This window comes from Crotalus tigris, unplaced genomic scaffold, assembly GCF_016545835.1.
Source record: "Crotalus tigris isolate CLP2741 ecotype Arizona unplaced genomic scaffold, ASM1654583v1 scf7180000017607.2124824, whole genome shotgun sequence".
Taxonomy (NCBI): Eukaryota; Metazoa; Chordata; class Lepidosauria; order Squamata; family Viperidae; genus Crotalus; species Crotalus tigris.
In genome coordinates, this window is record NW_024096509.1 from 23,154 (window position 1) to 32,375 (window position 9,222).

Consider the following 9,222-nt stretch of genomic DNA (forward strand, 5'->3'; position numbering starts at 1 on the left):
TCTTTGTATTTTGTTATCTTCTCCAGTTCTTTCTCTTCTATTCTGCTGTCTCCAGGCACTGCCACGTCCACTATCCAGACTTTTTTGTCTTTCTTATCGACAATTGTTAAGTCTGGGGTGTTATGTTGCAGGTGCTTGTCTGTTTGAATTCTGAAGTCCCAGAGCAGTTTAATTTTATCTTTTTCTATGACTTTCTCTATTTTATGATCCCACCAGTTTTTGCTTACAGGCAAATGATATTTTTTGCAGATCTTCCAATGCACCATTGTTGCTACTTTGTCATGCCGTTGCTTGTAATCAGTTGTGCAATCTTCTTGCAACAGCTTACCAAGTGGTCCACTGTTTCTTCAGCTTCTTTGCATAGGCGGCACTTACTGTCTGTTACTGTCTTCTCAATTTTGACTTTATATGCATTTGTCCTTAAGGCTTGGTCTTGTGCAGCCAGAATTAGTCCCTCGGTCTCTTTCTTCAATTTTCCTGCTCTTAGCCATTGCCAGGTTTTATTATTATCTGCTTTCCCAGCTATTTTTTTCATGTATTGGCCATGTAGTGCTTTGTCTTCCCATGCCTTTATTCTGTTCTTCATTTGGTCTTTCTTGTAGGCCAGTTTGGTCTCTCCAGTAGTCAGTAAGCCTTCCTGATATACTAATTTCAGTGCATCTTCATCATTGTTCTTCAGATATTCTTCCAAAGCCATTTTTTCTTCTTCAACCATCTGATGTACTTGTAGCATTCCACGCCCACCTATTTGCCTTGGTAGATAAAGTCTATCAATGTCACTGCGTGGATGAAGGGCGTGATTCATTGTCATTATTTTTCTGGTCTGCCTATCCATTGCTTTTAGTTCTGCTTGAGTCCAGTCCACTATTCCAGCTGTGTACCTAATGACTGGGATTGCCCAGGTGTTGATTGCCTTTATGGTATTTCCTCCATTGAGTTTGGACTTTAAGATCTTCTTCACTCTCTTGATGTATTCACCTCTAATCTTTTTCTTGACTTCAGTGTGCTTGATGTTGTCAGCTTGAAGGATACCCAAGTATTTGTAGTACTCTTCCTCATCCAGACTCTTAATGTTATTTTCGTGGGGCATCTTGATTCCTTCAGTTTTCATTATTTTTCCTTGTTTGATAGTAAGTGTGGCACATTTGTCCAAGCCAAACTCCATTACAATATCTTGGCTATATATACGGACAGTGTTGAGCAGCGATTCTATTTCAGATGATGTTTTTCCATACAGCTTCAGATCATCCATGTAAAGGAGGTGGGATAGTCTAGCAGATGTTTTTGATGTTTGATAGCCATGTCCTGAGTTATTCAGTATTGTTGACAGAGGAAACAGTGCAATAACAAATAGTAATGGTGATAATGAATCTCCTTGAAATATTCCTCTCTTGATATTAACCTCTCCCAGCTTTTCACCATTGATCTGCAACTGTGTCTTCCATTGTGCCATCGATTTTTTGCACAATTTTCTGATGTTTCTACTTACTCCTGTTATTTCTAGGCACTTGATTATCCAATCATGTGGCAGAGAGTCAAATGCCTTTTTGTAGTCAATCCATGCCACATTCAGGTTGGTCTTCCTTCTCTTGCAGTTTTCCAAGATCATTTTGTCTATTAGGAGTTGATCTTTTGTTCCTCTGCTATTGGGGCGGTTTCCTTTCTGCTCAGGTGGAAAGAGATTGTTTTCAACTAGATGCTGTTGTACTGCATCAGCTACCACACCAGTTAGTAATTTGAAAGTTGTTGGTAAGCAGGTAATTGGCCTGTAGTTACCTGGTGTTGCCCCTTTTGCTGGATTTTTCATTATTAGGTAGGTTTTCCCAGTTGTTAGCCACTTTTCAATTTCTCCTCCTTGTAGTATATTGTTGAATTGCTTGGCAATGAGTGGGTGTATAACAGTTAGATGTTTCAACCAAAACCCATGCAGTTCATCTTCACCTGGTGCTGACCAATTTTTGATTTTCTTTGCTCTTTTTTCTACCATTTTTGTTGTTATTACTAGTTCTTTCATTTCAACTTCTGTTTTATTTGCATCCACCTCTTTTAACCAAGCCGCATCCTTGTTGTATTTCTTTGGGTTATCCCATATCTGCTTCCAGAACTGCACTGTTTCTTCCTTGTCAGGTACTGACTGATTCCTTGCAGTTTCTCCATTGATGGATTGGTAGAAACGTTTCTGATTGGATTGAAATTGGAGGTTCTGCCTATAGTTTGCAATTCGAGCTTCATATCTACTGATTTTCCTGGCTATAGCTGTTATTTGTTGCTTTATTATTTCCAGTGCTTCCTTGATCTTCCTTGTTTCTAAGTGGTATTTCTTGATTAGGTATTCTTTGGTCTTCTTGTTCTTCAGCTTCTTTTCTTTCATCTGTTCTAGCTTGCTTGCATGTGATCTTAACTTGCTGATCTTATTTTCTAGTCTAACCTTCCATTTTTGTGGTGCACTGTTTGTTTGTTTTTCTTTTTTGTTGATTTTACATCCCAGGTATTCTGTTATAACTGCAGCTGTGCTGTACATTAGTTGGTTTGTTTCTTGCAGTGAATTGGTGCTTATACTTGCTATTGCAGTATTTGCATCTTTTAATGCTTGTGCTAGCTGTTTCTTTGGAACAAGCTTCAATGCAGGCAGCCTTATTCTGTTGTTTTTGTGCTGTTCTAGATGCTCAGTTATTATTTGTTTCAATTCTTTTATTCTTTAGTTAGAGGGTTTTGTTCTTCCTGAGGAAGAGGTGTCTAGTTTCCAAATGAGAACAGTTGTATATCTCTACTGGATTCCTTCACTGCCAAATCCCCCTGGTTTGCCTCTACATTCTGAATTACTTCTTGGTAAGGCTTTGATTTCTTTGCCCTGGGTAAACCTTTGCAGTTCATCCAATTCTGTTTCTGTGAATACTTTATTTCGTATTATAAATCGGCGTTGATCTGCTAGTCTCTGTTCTGTTATTTCTGATTCTGGATGTTGTTCTTTCCAGAATTCGTGCATTCGTTTTAGATATCCTCGTCTTGTTGGACTTGATCTGTAGTAACAGATCATTATTTCTTTGTTTTCCATCACTGTGTATCTGCGACGGGTAAACACCTTTTCTTCCAGTAGTTCTGCAGCTGCTGGCCCTGGTTGCTCAGCCAACAGTCCTGAGTCCTGTAACCCATTTTTCACCAGATATCCAGGAACTCCAATATCTAGTGCGGACCTTGTTAACCCGGGCGACGTCCGAGCCGGTATGGCATTCTGAAATTTACGTCTCACCATATTTTTTATGGGAGAGACACTCTTTGTCTGACTCCTCTGATGAGACCTGTCCAGTATGATTGAACCTCTGGCATAGCTCTCATCTTCCTCAGAGTACACAAGCCCCACAACCACGTCAAGGTAGTGCTTATTATTATTATTATTATTATTATTATTATTCAAGGAGAAGACCAGTCTAGAACTAAGGAGAAATTTCCTGACTGTTAGAACAATTAATCAGTGGAATGACTGGCCTCCAGAAGTTGTGAATGCTCCAACATGGGAGGTTTTTAAGAAGAGACTGGACAACTATTTGTTTGAAATGGTATAGGGTTTCTTGCTTAAACTAGGAATTGGATTAGAAGACCTCCAAAGTCCCTTCCAATTCTGTTATTCTATTACTCTGTTAAAAAGGATAATTAACAAATTTGCTTTGAATGACATTGTCCATTTGAAATCCCTGCTCAGTATACCATACAAATATTAACTAGATTTAAATGATCTCTATTGGAGAATATTGTCTTACCTGCAATCTTCTCTTCTCCTTAGAAGCTAATTTTTCCCCCCTTTTTCCAACTTGCATGTTCAAGTAGTCATTTCTTAGCTCTGTATCTCTTAATTTCTATACCACAAAGGACTGAATGAATAAGATTCACCCGAAATATTCAGGATTCTATATTATGATTACTGAAAGCACGTATCTAATGGAAACTTCAAATGTATTTCTTGCAAATCTATGAAAGTATGTATGCTATTTTTGCCAAGACTTTTTTTTGTAATCTGACAGCAATGTCTTTTGAGTTATAATGAGAACAATTTTTTCTGTAAGAGAACCAAGCCATGCATTGCAGGGGAGATGCTGTCTTTGAAAGAATAAAACTAACACAATTGCAAGGAAATATTCACAGGATTGGGTGGTCAGGATTGCTATTCTTAGATGTTCCCTGTCAGCCCATAAGCAGAGCAGCATATTTCTGTCTTTTGGTCCAAAGAATTTCTCCTTCTCCCTGGATGTGGAAATGTCATTTTTATCCCTTGCCAAATGTCAGAGCACTCTTCTACCCATCCTGCACTATTTGAAACATCAAATACCTTTTTGGAATTTTTATAACGTCTATTGATGGCAGACAGTGCCTGGCACACAGATGTAGGGACAGGAATGTAGGGGAAAGTTCACCAGAACAATTCTTTTTCTAATATGGGATATGCTATTTTTGTTTTAATATGAAGTGAATTTTCCAAAGCTTGCAAATTCAGCATATGCATCTACTTAGAGAGGGAGGGAAATTTTCTAACATTAACCATATTGTTTAAACAATTGGCAAAAGATTAGAGGAATCAGATATTAACAAGATACCATCTTCTCTCAGACTTTCCAGGATGAGTTTTGCTTTTTGTTCGTTCTCTCTCTCTCTCTCTCTCTCTCTCTCTCTCTCTCTCTCTCTCTCTCTCTCTCTCTCTCTCTCTCTCTCTCTCTCTCTCTCTCTCTCTCTCTCTCTCTCTCTCTCTCTCTCTCTCTCTCTCTCTCTGTGAAATATCCTGGTAATGGGCCTTTACTCATCCAAGAACTAACTAGATTTGACTTTATTAATCTTTTGGATTGGGACTGGTGCTAAAGATGGATTGGTGTTTCCACCTGCTCATAGTAAAGTGAAGGCTTCATTAAATTGAGTCTCTCTGTCTTCCTGCCTCTATCCATGTAATTCTGTTTGCAATTATGTAGAAATGGTTTCCTGCTGCTTTCTTCAAAGATTATTTTCATCTTCTCTGTCTAGTCTAATCATCCTAGGTGTTCTGTGAAGGTTTCCCACCCAACTACTTACCAAATCCTGTTCAGCCTCTTGAGATCAGCCAAGGTTTTCGAGGTGCAGCCTGCTAGCTGAGAAAATTCCACTATTATGATGTGCAGAGAGCAAGCTTATCTTTACAAAGTCATGGGATAGAGAAGAACATCTATGGATTTTGTACTCTATAACATTCCTGGCAGGGAAGACGCGGCAATGCTGTGAGAAATCACATAAAGACTATGTTTGAATAACATAAACTAGTTAATGCTTAGTTCTGAATACTCTTCACTGTAGCAACTGGTTTCTTCTCTCTACTTCATGCACCTCTTAAGTCACTATTGTTGGCTAAGTTAAGACTTATTGTGCAACTGATCTTTGGTGCCTTAAATAAATTAAAAACAAGCATTGGTGAATCTATTCCACTCTTTCCTGGTTGGCAATAATACCTTAACCAAGTTAGTTAGGATCATTGGAGAGCACATGGACTTGTGGGAAGTCAGCCCCCCCTCCGAGAAGGAAATATTAAAAGGGCAGAAAAATATAATTTTCTCAAAAGGATTTTAAAAGCAGAAACCAACCCTGCCCCCCAAGTCTCTCTATCCCAAGCAGAAGCTAGCTCTGTACAAATGCAGATGTAAACCATCAGGAAAGTTGGAGTTAGAAGCTTAGGAAGACAAAGACCGAGACAGGACATGGTAGGATTAATTCACAAAGGCCAAAGGGCACACCCAGACTCAGGTCAGAATACATGACCCAGGAAATACAAAGCCTGAAACAGGAACAGGAAACCACTCCAAACGAAAGGCTTCACTGGGTGTAAAAACCTACTTTCCACATATGCTCAGCCCTTTTTCTCTCCTCTTTCCCTCCAGAACCATCTTTTTGTCTGGCTCTTCAATAAACTGCAACCTTCTCTCTAAAGCAGTCACCATGTTGTTTATTTATACCCAGCTTGGATGAACCAGGATGAAGACCTTTCCTTCAATAATTAAGCCCAGATAGGATTCCAAGCTAACCTCTCCAATGGACTGAGACTGGTAAGCCCCATCTTGCCAGCAGCAGATCCCTTGTGTCTATGGATGGATTTCCCAGGCCCTTCCCATGTGGAGCCAGGGTAGTAAAGGGAGTTTTGGGTTTGAGCTCAAAGGCTGCTTTGGAAAGAAGGTGAAGGTGAGTACCTCTAAATTTTAACTTTAAAGCCCAGGAGAACAAAGGAAATGTGTGTATATTTCTGTGTGTGAGTGAGAAGACCCTTTTCCCCAATCACAGTTGGATTTTGCTCTTTCTGGTCTTTCCTAACTGCAGAAAGGATCTGTTCAAGTGGCAGATCCTGGAAAGCATGGGGGTTTGGCCAGAGCGCAGGATCTTTTGTTAGGGAAAAGGGAGAGGCTGTGTAAAAATGAAATGGAATGAGTGAATGAGAGAATTGGATTTGGGCAACTAGCTGGTAAGGCCCTGTAAGCAAAGCCCACCTGTAGGAAGAGCCCATACTAGTGCACAAAGCACAGGTCTTCCCAGACTTCTCCTAAGTCTGAAAACTGACAGGCGGTGGTAAGAGAAATAGGCCGGGTACCTCTTGCGGCAGGTCCTCCCCAGACATTTTTTAGGTCTGAAAAGTGATGGCAGGGAGTTCCCTAGGTAGGAAGATCCCGTACTTCGTTTAGGGAACCAAAGTCTTCCTGGGCAATTTTTTTAGTGCCCCAAAACTGACAGGTGGGGCGGCAGGGATAGTGTCACTGAGAGCAGCTGGGAAGTGCTGCTAGGAATTCGACTGAGCTGATTGTTTCTCACAGAGGAAGGGGAACATGGATAGTGGCAGTTCGAGGGTTGGAATTAGGACACCTATTGGAGATTTGCTCAAGGTGTGGGACGAGAGGCGAGTGCTTGTCCTGGATGGTATGAAAAAGGAAGTGAGCAAGACAAATTTGTGAAGAATGGGCTTTGGTGGGAAACCAGTTTAGCTAAATAAAGATACTTAAAGGGAAAATAAGAAATAGTGATTCTCTTTCTCTCTCTCTATGCAACCATGTTGCATGTTTAAAATGTGTTCCTTCCCTAATTTGAGTTATCTGAGATTTATGCTGGGAATGACTAGGATGTGTAAAACTAAGACTTCTGTTTCCTTTTCTGTTCTCTTGTCTTTGTGTATATATATTTGTCAAAGTCTTTGTGTGTGAAGTAAATGTGGGTGTTAACTATTTCAAATCCAAAGAGAAAAGAATTTTAAAATTCTGCTAGAAATTCTGCTCAAAATAAGCCACAAAAAGGAAATACCTCACTTTGTTTGTCTGACCAACAAACAGAGTGAAGAAAATTGTGTTTGTTTATTTGTTTTTCCTCTTCCTTTCTCTCTCTGTACTCTTAAGAACAGCCCAAAGTTACCAGGAGGGAATGCTTTAAGTTCATCTGCTGGAAAAGTTTGTGTCTAGCTACAAGAGCCTCCTGAAGCTCAAGTTTGCTTATATGGGGAAATAATCTTCTTCTTAAGTTACTTTTCTTATCCTATCACTAATTGGTGAAACAACTATGAAGCTAATCCTGGAACATATAAGCATTTTTCAATCTCTAAAATAATGTGGTCTATACATGTTAAAGGTGGATTCTCCTGCCTCTGGAAAATTGCACACCTTAAAATATTAGGCTTTTAAAATTATTTGGAGCTTTCAGCATTCTCAAGCTGCCTAGCATTTTTTTCAAGTTGCAAGTCCTTGTCTTTAACATGTTGCAAATGTTCAAGTTCAGAAGTGAAACATTTCATTTATGTTCTCTTACCTGAATCCAGTTTTCTTTTGTCCTCATCTGGGATGTCCTCATATATCTGCCTATCTATTTCTTTAACAACTGCAGTATTGATGCGTTTTCAAACTCTGCCTGCAAGCTACCCTCCCCCACCCTCATGCACTTATCCTTCTCTTATCCTTTGTTCTCCATGACCTTATCTGCCCCTCCTGGGACAGTCCACCCAGAAAGGGAGGAGCTCTTGTTCCATGTCTTTCAGCCCTGCATAGATGACGCCCCCTAACCTTGGGAAGCAGAGCACACTAACTCAGATGTTGCCTCCATCCATTTCAGCCATGGAATTAAGTTTTGAATCCAGCCATCCACTAAAAAGCCACTATGCAACCAGATCTTCCCAAGTCCTACCATTTCCCCAGATGCCTGTGAAAGCAGAAGTAATGAGTCCTGGAGCCACTGGTCCCCATGTGAAGCCTCAGAAGAAAATTAGGAAGACTATGGGGGGAAGGTGGAAACTCATTGTAAAGTTTTCTTTCTTGCTCCATTTGTATTGTAACAAGCCAGCTGAATGTATTTATGGAGAGATGGCATTTGGGAATAGTTGGCACAGCAAGTACTGAACACCTTGGGACTTCTGTCTGGTGGGAGGGAAAATTTATCCAGAATGTTTGTATTGCCTGTTTTGTAGAAGCTGCTGCACACAAACACACACACACACACACACACACACACACACACACACACTTCATAATTACACTGGGACTCTTCCACCTACCTTCAGTAAAGTTCCCCAGGCTGATTTTTGCTCTATTGCACCAAAGCTTTGCATGTACAACTTCCAGCAAATTCCAAGGGGGAGGGAACCAGGCCCCCTCAGGCAATTTGCAATTCATATGCCCTGACTGAGGAAGAAGCAGGAAACAGATCTCCAAACTTAAGCCCTGAATATCTTGCACTGGTGGACCCAGACTGGGAGCCCGAGGGCTCACTATGTGCAATTTAAAGAAAATTTAATAGGCTCGCTTGCACACTGGCTAACCTCAATTGGACATTACAAACCTGGATGCACTGAACTAAGAACTAAGGCAGGAAACAACCTTGAAAATGGGCAGCCAGTGGTTATGTACTGAGGCAAACCATGGCTGTGAAGAATTTTGGGAGGAATGTGCAAACCTGACTGGAAGCTAAAAGTGACATCCAACATTTGAAAATGATTGGAACAGAATATTGGATACTATAAATTTCTTTTCCACCTAACAAAATTTTTGCCCTGACTTTTAGAACTTTATGGGTTGGAAGCTCCCCTTTTGGGAGCAGGGATCTTTTTCTGCTTGCCCCCATTAGTATCTTCTTCTTTTTTTTTGGCTTAACAGTTTTAAAGCTTGTTTACAAAGTCTCCCTGACCAGATCAATTTTAATCTTGTGCCAGTAAGTGTGTCATTCACACACTTATGGCACAAAGGCGGA